The sequence below is a fragment of the Alligator mississippiensis genome, chromosome 3 (assembly GCF_030867095.1).
Source record: "Alligator mississippiensis isolate rAllMis1 chromosome 3, rAllMis1, whole genome shotgun sequence".
NCBI classification, from domain to species: Eukaryota; Metazoa; Chordata; order Crocodylia; family Alligatoridae; genus Alligator; species Alligator mississippiensis.
Window position 1 is genome coordinate 135,522,157 of NC_081826.1, and position 6,013 is coordinate 135,528,169.

Below are 6,013 nucleotides of genomic sequence, written 5' to 3' on the forward strand. Positions count from 1 at the left end.
ACCACACTGAACACGTGCCAGGAGCCTGAGGTCTGCATCTTCATTTCTACTCAAATATGCACAAATGTACAAAAGCATTTCAAGCAGAGAAAAATGGACCAGGCAATTTTTACTGACTGAGCTTTGTAAGTGGACAGAGTGGTTTCCAAGTCACAGAGAAGATCAGGAAAAGAGGAACCCCGAGAAAAGCAGGAAGGGCACTGATTTTTGGAACGGCCTGTTTCCATGACAAGAACAGAAGACAGAAGTGCTACCTGAAAGGAGGTTTTAGATTCCAGTCCAATACCTTACACAGGGTTTAAATGCCCACTGGACTCAAGAGAGAACTTCCATTGGCTTCAATGAAGTTTGGGTCAGGACTGCATAGGAAGAAAAAAAATGCCATGACATTTTTTTTTAAATTTGATTTTAAAGGTTCACAGAAATTTGCATCTAACTTGCAAAACTTTCAGAGAGCCACTGCTGAGACAGACATGACAGCAATCAAAAAGTGTGGAAAGATCCTTTTGTAATGTAAGTAAAGTGCCTATTTTGGGCCAAAAGGAAGTCTTGTACCTTTGAAAATGAAGGAAACTCTCCAATTCCTAGGCCTGTGTGTGAAAGCAAAGGAGAGAACCGATGCCCCAGCTTGATTTCACTTTACCAAAATGATTTTTTACGGACTTGCTTGTACCTGTCTGGGAGAAACTGACAGCTTGCTATAATCACAGAGATCTAGAGGGCAGCTTCTCTAGGAGTACACATCACACCCAGGTCTGGGTTATTTAATAAATACTATGTAAACAAACTCAGGCTACAATGTAAGATCAAATGCTCTAACCATCATTCCTACCTGTGGGAATCCAGCATGCAGCTGTGCACATGAAAGGGTTACACCTCAAAAGTGCGCCAGGCAAGGCAGTTGTGTTTGCAGCTGCAAAGCATCAGACCTTCATCATCTAAATTAAGTTGCAGAAATCTCTCCTTGCTAACTCCTACAATTACTTTTTTCACCTCCTTGCAAGTCATTCAATTTTTCACTGTTTAGCAAGTCATTTTCTGTAGTATTGTTCCCATACAAAGCAAAACAGGAAAAAACGTAATTCTTCTGTCTTGGGTTGGTGTGCCTGCCAGTCCAGACAGGACTCTACACAAGATGCAATTCCTGTGATCTGGCTCCAACTTCTCTGCTTACCTATCACATAAAGAATTTGATGACTTTTGAATTCCTCCCACACAAAGGATCTAATTCATAAAGTCACAAGCAGTTTGCTGCAGTTTTTTTTTTTTTTTTTAAAGAAAAGTCTTTATAAGTAAAACAAGTGCAAGTTTCTTTTCCTCAGGAGGTAAGCAATGAACATTACACTTCAGGTGCAGGACAGCTTAAAAGGGATGGGCCCAAAGAGGCAGAGGGAAGTATCTCTGATAGACACTCCAAAAGAGATACGGAGCCTTATAACAAGAGGTGTTTGCTGCCCTCCACTCCTAAAAGGAGCGCTCAGTATCTCACAGGATTGATTCCTAAAGAGAGCAATATTCATGACTAGGGGAAGAGAAACAATAAACAGCCTCTTTAGCCTAGGCATAAAATATCTTTGCCAACTTTAGAAACCATTTGCTGGAGCAACTCAAAAATGCACAAAAGTTCTTCCTATTATATGAGAAGATTTAAAAAGGAAGACTGAGCCATTGCATTATTATTATTTTTTGATTTATGCAGTTCTTGGCTTTTCTTGGAATGGTCTGAACACTTGCTGCTGCTTTATTGGCCTTTCCAGTGATGTCAGTTTGAGGCAGGGCTTAGGTGAGTAATTGCTCATGGGTGGTTCTAAAAAGCGTGCAATTATCCCAAGGAGCTGCCTATATGGGAAAGTAACCTTCTGAATGGAGACTGAAGGGCCAGAAACTGTACTTAACCCCACCAAAACTCTCATACAACACTGGAACCTCTTACTGAGGCTATAGCACATTCCACCCATAGTTACACCAGTGCAACTCTATTGACTTTGGCTATCCAGCATTAGTCAGGTAGCAGTGACTACATCCCAAAGTGTGCTGTCACAGTGCAGAACATACATGGCTTCTATCATAAGATGTATGGCCCTCATGTGATTGCACATGGCAACAGTTGCAAAACAGACAGTTGTTGACTCCAGTAGAGTTGCATGGGGTGCAACTCTGACAGGGTTTGGCCTGTAGCCTTGAGAAGGGTTTCATTGTAGCTGGGGGGGGGGGGGTGTCATGAAAGAATCTCCCAAACTACAATATCATGAGGACTGCAGCCTTACTGCTGTTGGTTTCTATCCTTCAAACATCTTGGCACTTTCTTTCATGCTGCCTGTTTGAAACTCCTTGAAGAGACCTAGAGACCCAGTCACTACATTATTTGCCCCTGAACCTCTCTTTCAGACTCACATCATAGAATCATAATAAAACCAGGGTTGGAAGGGACCTCAGGAAGTCATCTAGTCTAACCCCCTGCTCAAAGCAGGACCATCCCGTTAGATCATTCCAGCCAAAGCTTTGTCTAGTTGGGTCTTAAAACCTCCAAGAACGTAGATCCTACATCATCTCTGGGTAACCTGTTCCAGTGATTTACTACCCTCCTAGTGAGAAAGTTTTCCCTATGGTCTAAGCTAAACTTCCCTTGCTGCAGCTTGAGATCATTGCTCCTTGTTCTGTCATCTGCCACCACGGGGAACGGTCTAGCTCCATCCTCTTTGTAGTTACTCTCCAGGTAGTATCATGCCTCTAGAATGCTGCCAACTGCTAATGGTTGGAATTCAAGTGAGCATATGCATAGTTTGTATACTAATGGGCTAGCCCAGCTGGTACCTTGTTCTGCCTTCCAGTGACCAGCCACTGACTGTTTCCTTTCAGGTGTATAAGTCTGTAACACTGCAAAAGGCCAACAGGGCTGGGCCCTGATTGAATCCATTGAGTGTTGCTGGAAGACAAGCAATAAACAATAAGTAGCAGAGCTGTATAAGACAGTGCAAAAAGCCAGCTGCTCCAATTCAGGCCTTCTTTCCATGAATATTAAGCTCATATTATTTTTAAAACTAAGCAGTATTAAACCAAGGACCCAGTGATTTAACACAAGGACCCAGTGTATTTCCATCTGCTCTTTCACAAAGTGCTGTGATACTTCTGATTGCATCTGGAAAGCACCTTAGTACAACAGTCATATTTGCCATTTGGCACAGGTTGTCTGTCCAATGCAGTGTGCAGTTTAAATTCAAGGCCATTGACACTTGGTGTGCTTTAGCACCAAGGAAATGCTGGTACACTGGATGGGCAAAGTGTACCTAAAGTGCACACTACTTTTATTACCAAAACTTAACTCTGCTGGCATGCATAGCACAAACACTCCCACAATGAAAGAAGTTATATCAGCAAAACTGTGCTTCTACTACAGTGATTCTCGACCAGGGTGCAACAAAAGTCTTTGAAGAGCAATCAAGATATGAGGACATAAATCAGATGTGGGGAGGTAAAACAGAATAAACACAGGCTCAGGCTTGCTCCACCTGCCCCCTCTGCAAGGAGGTAAGCATGGCAATAGCTAAGCAAAAGTTATGGAAGGGGATCTTGAGTCTAGCAAGGGATGCCTTGAGTCTAAAAAGGTTGAGAACCACTGTTTTAGCACTACAGCAGAGGTTCTGGCTGATACACCTGCATCATGCAGGGATGCACCTCTTTACAGCCTGGACTGACACAACTATGGTGGCAGAAGCTTGAAGCATAAGTCTAAGACACTAAGCCCTCATTATAGTATCTGGCTGCTACAGGCAATCTAGGGGTGTGTGTGGGTGAGTGAGAGTGAGAGTGAGAGAGAGAATCCTCCTGTGGTCTCCCTCACCTCTTCTAAATAGGCAAATGCAAGTATGAAAACCTATGAGAGCTTCCACCTCTTCACAGATAGCAGCAACAATTTTCTTCTTTTTTTAGAAGATTCCCCCACCACTGGAAAGCTGTTTTCATCACTTTCTGTTTCTGCTGTCCTAGTACCTCAGGTTTTCCCACTGGTTCAAAGAGCCCCACCTAATTGCCGTTGTTCCACAGCAGCATCTCAAGCCGCTCCTTATTATATTTCAAAACAAGTGTGTCTCAAAGTAAATGGCATGTTGACTGCTAATATTTTTTGAGCAATGCTCTCTTAGTGGTATACATAACAAGGCGATAGGCTGCAGGATACACAGAACAGGTCGATAACTGGTCTAACTGTGGTTGATGGCCTGTCCAGGTACAGAACTGGCAAGTCATACAGAGCTAGTTCCTAAATGATTGCACTCTTCATATTTTCATATAATGATGATCTGTTTTCCATGTGTTCAGCCAGTGTCATTACCAACAGGTATTCTTGGATAACCCAACAATAAAGCTGGTGGTCTATCAAAGTGCAGGTCAACCTTTTTGTCAGGCATCCCATGAATTAGCCCTGCATGCCACTTAGATCCCCTTCCCTTGCCTGGTCTGCCGCTGTTTCTGCTCCCTGCCTGATCTCCTGCTCTGCCTTTTGCTTCCTGGCCTACCTGCCACTGTGCTGCAGGTCCCTTCCCTGATCTGCCATGTGGCACATGCAGAAGCTGCCCATGCCATGCATACTGCAGGCTGGCTACCCCTGGTCGAGCACATGCACTGTCTACACTGTCTGTTCTAATAGTGACCACATCCCAAAAAGTTTTACTGCCCCCCGGTTTTAATATATGGGAAATCAGTGAAGGAATGCCTTCAAAATTCTTCTACAACCTTCTAAAAATAAAATAATTTAGTCTTAAAAGTTGTAGATGTTAATTACAGGTCAGTTTGATTTATTTTCAGGCTGATTGCAGTTCCATTTCCTTTCTACTTTTCTGTTCACTGATTAAACACTAAGCAAAAGCACCAAGCCATGTGGCCCATCACATTTACAGAAAATACAGGTTTAAAAGGTGGTATCTTCCACTTCGCCAATCTTTTTTTCTCATCTCGGAGGCAGGCTGTTCAGTGAAAACTGGAAGCATCCACAACTCTCTCCCCAGAATTACCCCTCTTTCAAACCCAATTAAAACATAGTTTTTAAAGAAGTCCAGGGGAGTTGGCCACACAGGTCCCATCAATCTAAGTCTCTTAGCAGGCTTTGAACATACCGTAGTCACTTTTGCATCAATGCATTATGCCCAGTCCTGCCTTCTATGCCTATTAGCAGCAATGGGAATTGAGGATGCCAACTACGTTGAATCAAGTCTTTCTTTTGTACCATACCTGTTTCACATTGCAATTCTTTGCTCCATGCTGTACAGCTGTTTGCCACAACAGAGAAATAACTTCAAAACCAGCCATCTCATCTGTATTCCCCCCACATGGAGTGGTCTCCTGATCAAATTGAAACTGCCCTGAAATTAGTCTACATGCCTCCTTCGTTCCTCCCTCATGTAGAACTAACCCTCAGTAGGCCCAGAACATGGTTGTATAGGATGAAGCAGGCAAGGGAAGGCAGAGATAAGCCTGTACTTATTGCATATACACAAGTTTATAACAAAGCACTGAGTAATACCCACAAGTTTCTGCAGCACTAGGGCAACAGTGAAGCCAAAAGCAACAGCTACCTGCCAAGCCCACAATAGCACTTCATTTACTGCTACTGTTTGAAATGGAAGCATCGCTGTGACAGAGCTATGAAAGCTGTCATGCATTTACAGCAATTCTAATCGTGATCTTGCTCTTACTTCTGAAAGCAAGTTACTTTATGCATGTGAGGGACCCCATTTTAGTCCAGCTTACTCAGACACACAAGTATTTGCAAGATTGGAATCTGCTGATGCTGTTCTGCTTGAAGTACAGGCATGTCCACAGGGGAGGGAAAGCAAGCAGCCAAGCACTGTGCAATGTGCCACCCAACAGCAGGGCTTGAGAAAGAAAAGTTTAGCTCAGACAGGGATAACACACTAGTTTTTTTTTGTTTTTTCTTTTTAAACAGATGTCACAGAGTTTATAACATACACAAAAGATGTTACTTTAGGTCTCACACATGTTGTGTAAAATTTTCCCT

The 6,013-nt window shown here is 43.0% G+C and overlaps 1 protein-coding gene across 1 annotated transcript in view; it reads left to right on the forward strand.

The window, feature by feature from the left end:
* The window catches only part of LOC109284041 (uncharacterized), a 50,263-nt gene that overhangs the window by 40,319 nt on the left and 3,931 nt on the right, over positions 1–6,013 (forward strand). The gene's annotated exons all lie outside the window — the stretch shown is intronic.